At 38.0% G+C, this 9,310-nt stretch overlaps 1 pseudogene; it reads right to left on the bottom strand.

Moving 5' to 3' along the window:
• Positions 1-258: 258 nt before the first annotated feature.
• LOC122114952 lies at positions 259-2,629 on the bottom strand (annotated as a pseudogene).
• Positions 2,630-9,310: the final 6,681 nt, after the last annotated feature.

Here is a 9,310-nt window from a genome sequence, read left to right as displayed (position 1 = left end):
GCCAGTAGGTTCCTGGTCTATCTCCTCTTATCCGACTGCCTGGTCCTGCCTGAATTTTCCCTGCATTAGTCAGCTGACATGCTTTACAGTCCCTGACAATCTGTTCTATTTTAGCATGTCTATTCTTGACCCTAAGACCAGTATTTCTCACCAGGTCTTGCATCTTCCTCCCACTCATGTGGGTGCTCAATGCATTTTCAGTAGTATTTTACTCCATAACTGTTCAAGCAATACAATGTTGCTCTTAGAGTCTCTCCATCAACCATTCAGGCATTGTGCCATTGTTAGTTGATCAATCCATTTTAAATCTTCTGTGGTATATGTAGGAGTGTCCAGGAGAGTTCTTGCACCGGGGTCTGGCAGGTTTATCATCATTACAGAGTCTTTTTGTGTTGCCATTTCCCTGGCAGTTCTGTCGGCCAGGTTATTGCCTTTATTCACAGCATCTTTAAGTTTTTGATGTCCAGGTAAATGAAAAATGGTCAACTTCTTAGGCAACCAAAGAGCAGCGATTAAGGCCAAAATTTCATCTTTATTTTTGATGGACTTTCCCTATGCTGTCATTAATCCTCTTTCTTTGTAGATAGCTCTGTGTATATGAGCCATTGCAAATGAATACTCACTATCACTATACAGAGTTAGTCTTTTATTCTTTCCTAGCGTTAGTACTTGGGGTCAGGGCTATTAATTCGGCTCTCTAGGCTGACGTGCCTATGGGCAGAGGTTCGGCCCAAGCCACATCAGTCTCAGTCATTACTGCTGCTCCCGTGTACCTGTGTCCTTGATGAACAAAGCTGCTCCCATCTATAAACCACACGAGTTCAGCATCTGGTAACACTGATCTCTTAAGTCCTCTTGGATATTACGGACTTGTGCCAGGATCTCCGAGCAATCATGTAGTGACATGTCTAGGTCTGGATCTGGTAAAAAAATCGCTTGGTTGACAGCTGAGGGAACCAGGAAATTAATTCTGAGAGGACTGAGTAGCAGTCCTTGGTAATGGATTAGTCAGGCATTGCTGAGCCATCAATCTGGTGGCTGCTTTAACACACTCTCAATAGCATGGGCGTGGTCACATACAGTTCCTGCCCCATAGTTAATTTGCATCTTTTACCATTAGAGCAGTAGCCACTTTCATTCTCAGGCATGGTGGCCATCCTGCTGCCACCGGTCTAATTTCTTTGATAAGTAGGCTACTGGTCTTCTCCATGGGCCTAGATATTGGCTTAGGACTCCTTTCATAATCCCATTATGTTCATCCACATACAAATTAAAGTGTTCAGTTGTATCAGGGAGTCCTAATGCTGAGGCTGTCAATAAGGCAGTTTTTATCTGTTCAAAGGCTTGTTCAACCTACGCCATCCATAAAAACAGCTGCTTTTCTTTGGTAGCCTCATAAAGGGGTTTAGCCAACTCCGCAAACCCAGGAATCCACCGAAAACAAAAGCCTGCTGAGCCCTAAAGCTCCCTTACATGGTGCTGAGACTGCGATTTTAAGGACAATTTCTTTTCTTCCTTTTGTAAGCCACTGCTGCTCCCCTTTCAATAAATAGTCCAGATAAGTTACCTCTGATTTGCAGATTTGAACTTTCTTGGCCAAAACTCAAGAAACCAAGACTTCCCAAAGTCTGGAGTAAATCCTCCATTCCTCGGATGCATTCTCTTTCAGTTTTAGCAGCAATTAATAAGACATCCACATATTGCAACAAAGTCAAGCTAGGGTGGCTTCCCCTAGCCTCACCTAAGTCCTCATGCAGGGCTTCATCAAAGAGTGTTGGTGAGTCTTTAAATCCTTGAGGAAGTCTTTTCCAGTTCAGCTGTCCATTAATATCTCTTTCTACATCTGTCCACTCAAAGGAGAAGAGATCTTAGCTTTTAGCTGCCAAGGGCAGGCTGAAAAAGGCATTTTTTTAATCTAATACTGTGTACCACTGCCTTTTGGGAGGAAGGGGGCTCAGGAGTGTGTAGGGGTTGGGTACAGTCGTGTGAACGTCCACTACCCATTTGTTTACCTCCCTTAAGTCCTCCACTGGCTTATATTCATTGGAGTGGGGCTTACAGACTGATAGCAGGGGAGTGTTCCATGCCGACTGACAGGGCGCAGTATATCCAGTTCTAGCAGACACCTAATGTGGGGGGTTATTCCCACCCGTGCCTCCATGGATATAGGGTACTACCAGACTATGACTGGGTCAGCTCCTGGCTTTACCTCAATAAATAGAGCTGGTCTATTCTTCGCTAGTCCCACTCCTCCAATCTCTGCCCAGGCTTATGGATACCTTTCCAGCCAGTAGGTGATTTCTTGTTGAGGAGCCTGAGGTGATTGCTGCAACCGGTACTCGTCTTCCAGGCTCAGAGTCAGCCCTTGTATTGGTCTCCCTTGGGTATCTGTCACCTGGGAGCCTTCTGGATAGAAGTGAATCTGTGCCCCGACCTTAGTCAACAAGTCTCTTCCTAATAAGGGATAAAGGCTCTCTGGGATAACTAAAAATGAGTGAGACACTCGTCCAGTCACCAGATCAACTGTTCTTTGGGTGGTCCATGAGTATCGTTTAACTGCTGTGACCCCTTGCACCCAAGAAGTTTTGTTCGAAAGTTTTCCATGGGGCTTTATTACTCCTTGGGACATTTTGAGTTGTGGTCATATCCCAAATTGCTGAAAGTATTGGCTATTTCATTTTGTGACAATTGTAATTAATTTTCTCATTTCCTCTGGTCTTATATGTGGATTGATATACATTGAAATGGGTCAGAACCAGAATGCACCTCACACTCCCCTTACCTTCCTAACAACTAATTGAAAGAATGTTAAGGACAGAGCTAACAATGTCCCAATGTGTAAAGTGTGGACTAGCTGGTTTGTCTAAGATCCCAAAGGGGTAGACAGAGACACTTTGCGATATTCTAGCAGTGGCATCCGATAGATTACCTGACTCCAGCTTTGCTTCAAGTGGGCCAATCTTTCTAGGACAGATTTCACCCTTCGAGGTGGAAAAATAAGGGGGTCTGAAAGAGAAAGTAGTTGTTATTGGATGAAGAAACAGAGCGAAGACTAACAGCCTCAAACAGAGAGAAACAGAGTCTCTTGACATCCACCTCCAGATGAACCTGAGTGAGGAAATGTTTCATAATACTCATATTACAAACACACAGACATTAGGACAAGACACACATTTAACATCATGCCCATGGTAGACTGTCAGACAGAAAGTGAAGGATTACAGACAGGATAAATCCCAAATGTCCTCACTAGTGGACAGTCTACCTTATAAACTATCAGAAAGAAAGTTTCTGGCAACAAACAGGCCCAAGTATCCACACTAGTGGATAGTTTATCTTCTGCGGGAAACGGGGGACTTCTCCCACCAGTCCAGTTGGCTGCCTTATAGCACTATCTGACAGGACTTCTTGTCAACTCCAATACCAATCCTGCTGGACATAAAGACCCCAGACAGTTACAAAGTGGCAATGCCTTAACTTACCAGCCATTCTTTGCTACTCTCTGATCAGGTATCTGGGTGGGTTTATGAGTTTATCCCGGATGAGCCTCCACCTGTTATACCTCCTCCAAAGACCACCAGAAACCAAGATCAATGTAAGTGACAAGAGTGGTTTATTTGCAAATTCGAGCTTGGTCCTCCGTGCACTCGGTAACTGGTGACACTAAGAGGCCCCGAGCATAGAATCAGTACAGTTTTTATAGTATTGAGTAAACAACCTTAAGGGAGTGTTACATGAGAAATTACATGATTGGCTAATATTTTAAGCAAATTAAGCTACACATACATGATTCCTTATTATTAATACTGACTTGTTATTGACGGGTACCACCTGGCCACTGGGTCACCATGTCTCGTATGGCCACCCAGTGATTGGTTGATGTATCCAGAGAAAATTCCTGTGGCTTGCCCAAGGATTATATATGTTTTAGTTGCCTGGCAATTGTTTTTTCTGTGTCATTTCTGGGTCAAATTCATGGTTCTTTTTATAATCCGTACCTCCAAAGGTGGTTGCTAGTCTGTAATGGAGTTATTTAGTTCTTTATTGTGCCTCTTTAACTCAGACATTTCAGCACAAACTCTACAAAGGAAATAATTTTAGTTCTTTGCAGGCAAGAATGTGATGAAAAGCATACTTTTACCGTCCTACATGAAATAAGAAGACACACTTTAAAAGCTTACTAAGTGATCAGTCCTTAAATAACAGTGCCAGTTTTAAGGCACTCTAGATAATTCAAGTCCTTTACCTCCCCACAACCATAACTGCCATTCACAAATCATTTCCAAGGTGAATTTCTAGGTCTTTTTGATATTTCAAATGGCTTAGGAGTAACATAAACAATAATTCAACTGGTTGAGAAAATTTAATTTAGAATAAGCAAAAAATCAGAGTCAACTACATAGCATAACCTTTAGGGAAAATGAATTAAGGAATATGGTATGTCTTTTGTAAGTTAATATTAGACATTAGGGCAAAATGCCAGTAACAGGCTCTGCAAGAAGGATATAGAACTCTTTAAGATATATTAAAGATTACCTAGGGACAAGTAATTTTACCTACATTTTCTATTATATGATAGCACATTTGTATCTGCTGATCAGAGAGACTCAAAAAGTTTTTAAATGAAAAATGTATTGTCATGAATGAATGAAATCAGGGATTAGATGGCTTAGGAGCTGGGTGGTTCTGTTAAGTAATCTCATTATTTTGAATGATCTAGTTTTTTGTATATGTGGAATTATGAAAGTATTTTATGACTGGGCAAGGAAGTTTATTATTAGATAGATCATTTTCTCATACCCAATGTCAGGAACCTAACCTAAGTTAGATTGGTAAATATGTGAGTATGAGTGTGTGTGTGTGTGTGTGTGTGTGTGCCTGCAAGCATGTATTTAGAAGGAAGAATCTTCTTTCTCTCAGGGTATATACTTAATTGCATTAGGTATAATAAATTAATGACAGCAGATAAAGGTAATTAATATTTTGTGCCATATGTTTATGTTCCTAAGAATGCATGAACAAACTAAAAATTATGTATGGGATATGAGTTTTTTGGAAGGTCTGCTGAAATTATAAACATTTGGAATCTTGAGAAGGATATCAATGGCAATGATTTTAATGTAGATCAATTTTAGACAACACTTGCAAGGATATGTAATCCTCTATGAAAATGCAATATTTATTGATTTTTCCATAGCTATACTATTCTATAAATTTGTGGGGAAACAAGTTAAATTATAGAAATATAAAGTAATGTCATTATTTATTGCATACAGTTTTACACTTTAGTTTCTTCAAGTAGACATCCCATTTGTTTCTACTATATAAGAAGGAAAACCCTAAATATTACATTTTGTGCCATATTTCACATTGGGAAGCTTTGTCTATATCAATAAGTTTATGTATTTTGTTTCTGCTTTCCTATTCATAACTCTGTTTCTCATAGTATTCTTCTAAGAATTTTTTCTTTCTCCCAGTTTGGGGCTTGAACATACCTCAAGCTCTCAGTTTGTTTGCTAATAGTAGTAAATCTCCAAAAACAACCATGTAGTTATTTGGAGATAGAACATCATGAACTTTCCTACCAGCCTGAAAACCATTATCCCTCAAGTCTCATCCTTCTTAAAAACTAGAATTATAGAGATGAGTCATGGACCCCAAGCGTCAATGACTTTTCATGTCTTATAGATTCCTCATGTTTTCTAGTAATTGTAATAATAAACCACCACAGTAAATACTTTGCCTCTGAGTTGGTGGAACTAGAACTCCAAGATCAGAATTGGCTTCTTCTGAGTCCTCTTTCCTTAGTATATTCAATTCCTTCTGCTTCTCTTGGAGGAGAATTCAACTTAAATGCTACCTTTGAGATACTGTATCCACATGCAGTGAACGAGTTTTCGATTTTAATATGACTTCAGTGGGACAGTATCCAACAAATAACATATTCCTTAATGGATAAAAGAAAATCTCTAATAGGAAATTATTTGGTTTGGCCATGGAAATTATGATTATACTTTAAAAACTAACAAAAGAGGTAAAGTTTTTATTAGAGCTTGTAAAACCAGTATGAAGTCTTGACCTTAGACATGCCGTTCTTAACCTGGCACACATTTGAATTCCTAGTGGTACGGGAGGATTGAACCCAAAACCCTGTACTTGTGAAACAACACCTCTACTACTGTCATACCTGCAGATTGTAATTGGATTACTTATTTTGAGGTAGTATCACTATGCGTGGGCCTTATTGGACTGTGGTCCTCCTAAAACAGGCAAGAAAACATTGCACCAAGCAAATGGTTAGAGTTTCTGAAACTTCTTTTTTTGTCTGGGCTTGCCTGGAACTGGAATTCTCTAATCTTTGTTTCCCAAGTAGATAAGATTATAGGTTTGAGCCACTTTATCTAGTAAAGGTATACAATTTCAAAATGTCTGGATATTGTCTGTATTTGTGCTTAACATATATACCTAACCTTAATTTTCCCCCTCTTATGTTTAGTACTCTGAGTTGAAAACATTGGCTTTCTTGATATACATGGCTTTGTTTGGAATGGAATCCCATAACAATCAAAAAAATCTCCCAAAAGTTTATGTCAAAAACCATGGAAAAGAAGACTTCAGGCTGGAAAAAAACAGTAATCCTTAATTTATAAATGCAATATATTTATAGTGTTAGTCAGTGCTTTCTTAAGTATGAGAAGAGAACGAAGGCAGAAATGTGAAAAATGTCAGATAAAATTTTGATAACTTTCTAGGTCTCTGTAGAAATTTTGTAATTGTCACTTCATGTTATCTTACTATCTTAAAGCTTGCTTTATTAAAACCCTATGGGTAGATATTGCTTGGGCTGACTGGTAATCTTCTCCAAGAAATGAACCTTATTTTAGAAGGCTGATGGTGTAGTAAATAAAGGAATGTTGAGAAAGAGGACAGGTATTGTCACATAATGAGCCGACCAGGTTCAACAGCTGAACAGCAAAACAAAGCAGTTTCAATTCTGATGATCCACTAGGGAAGATATTTAGATATCTATATACACATATGCATATGCATGCATGCATGAAATCGTAATTCTCCAGTAGAATGTTGAGAAATTTGGCCTGACAATTATAAAACTATATCAAACTTGTTGCAGGAAAGGTACAGTAAAATATTAATATTTTAGCATAGATTTTGCATTGATTTTGTAAAGAATGAAAATTCTTCCTTCGTTTTATACTTTACAAATATCCTTAGTAGATTCTGTTTTTTTCATATTGTAGTAGGAGAATCTATACAATGCTGAGAATTGGAATTACACAAAATATGCAATTTGGCTGGGAACTGGAATTTGAAGTATGTAATCTTAGCTAGTTAAGAGACTGAGATCTGAACATAACAGTGTGAAGCTAGCCTAAGTAAGAAACTTCATTAAATTCTTATCTCCAATTAACCACCAGGAGAAATGAAGTTCCAGTTCAACTTATATGTAGAGCACTGGCCTTGAACACAAAAGCACCATCCAGGCCCTGAGTTTAAGCCCTAGGATCACCAGAAACAAAAACACAAGATACAACATGGAATTAGATATTTTATAATGAAGTATATTTTAATACAATCTACATTGTTACAAAGACTAGACTTCTGTGTTAGCTTTATTATCTACCATAATAAGTGATATTGTCCATTTACTAAGCAGAAAGGCTTACTCAGATTTACAAGTCTGAAGGTTTCAGTGTATGTTCAGTTGGTTTTATTGTTTGGAGGGCTGTGACAAGACAATGTCAAGGTGGGAAGTATGTCAAAGAGAAATGTTTTTTACCTAGAATGATTTAAAGATAAAAGACGAAAGTATATGAGAGGCTATGTTCTCATGGGTTTCACTCTGAACAACGTAATCTCCAGAAGAACTATTGAGGTATTCTCCACAATCTGGGAGGAAATGGGAAGTATTTTTTCTTTAACACATAGGTCTTTCTGCGGCATTCTAAATTCAAATGGCAACATTTTCACCAATGATAATGATTTGTCCAAGGGTGGCAGTAATTAGATATTTCAAGAAATTCTAAGCAGATCTAAGCAGACTAAATATTTTATGGAATTCCTATTAAAATATTTTCTTTCAGACTGACTGGGTCTTAATATTACACATGTGTATATCTGTGTGTTTGTATGTGTGTATGTGTTTGAATAAATTAATACAACAATGTAGCTGATAAAAATAGTCCTATGGCCTTTTGTTTTTCTTCTCATAATATGAAAGCCTGTAAAAATTACCAATCAATATTTATTGCAGCATTATATACCATAGCTAAGATATGGAACCAACCCAGATGCCCCTCAGTAGATGAATGGATCAAGAAAAAATGGTATATATACACAATGGAATTCTATGTCTCCATCAGAAAGAATGGCATTGCCCCATTTGTTAGGAAATGGAAAAACTTGGAAAAAATTATATTAAGTGAAGTAAGCCAGGCCCAAAGAAACATAGGTCCCATGATTTCCCTTATTTGCAATATCTAGTATATGTATGAGTCAAGCAGAAAAGGTCAGATAATGTGATGTTAGGAAAATGAACCCTTAGATATGTATTTTAATGTTTTTTTTTCTTTCATGCATGTGTTTCTAACGCATTTATAAGATTATTTCTTTGTTGCTTTGTATGTCCCTCCCCCACAGTATAACCCCTGCTTTCACTATATTTGATGTCAGTATAACTTGTGGAGGAGATGGGGAAAAACAAGTCGTTTAAGGGTACAGGTGGACCTGTTGCAACAATGAGAAGTACAAGTTGTCATGTCCAAAACGAGCTTTACAACGTCGGTGCGGGGGGGGGGTAGGAGAAGGATTGGAATTGGGGGGGTGGGGGGAGGCTGGGAAGGGATGTGAAGGGTAAACAAAGGAGGAGGCTGCAATGCTTGGTAAGAAATGTATGCATTATCCTGCCCATGTAATTGTAACCCCTCTGTACAGTAAGTTCACAAATAAAAAAATGAAAAAAAATTACCAATCAAATAACATCCAAGATTAAAACATTAGTGCTGTCCAAAAGATTTGCATGCAAACCCAAGAACGTCCACCTCATTTCAGACCACCATGTCTTAGGAAAATTTTAAGTCTATAAATTATGTTGTCACCAAGGAAACAACATACAATATTTCTTTTAAAAATACCTAGATTGCAGAACACTTTACCCAGAAAATTGAAGGAATATAATTTATGCGATTTAATATAAATATTTAGACACTTAAATGTATATTATATTAGTATTATTATCATTGTGAAATATCTTACAGAGGGTTTACAATTGTTTCCTCCTCCTTTCTTTCCC

The sequence above is a fragment of the Dipodomys spectabilis genome, unplaced genomic scaffold, assembly GCF_019054845.1.
Source record: "Dipodomys spectabilis isolate Male_0828 unplaced genomic scaffold, ASM1905484v1 ptg000114l, whole genome shotgun sequence".
Lineage (NCBI taxonomy): Eukaryota > Metazoa > Chordata > Mammalia > Rodentia > Heteromyidae > Dipodomys > Dipodomys spectabilis.
Note: the sequence above shows the minus strand (reverse complement) of the source record. Positions and strands in the feature narration are given on the sequence as shown.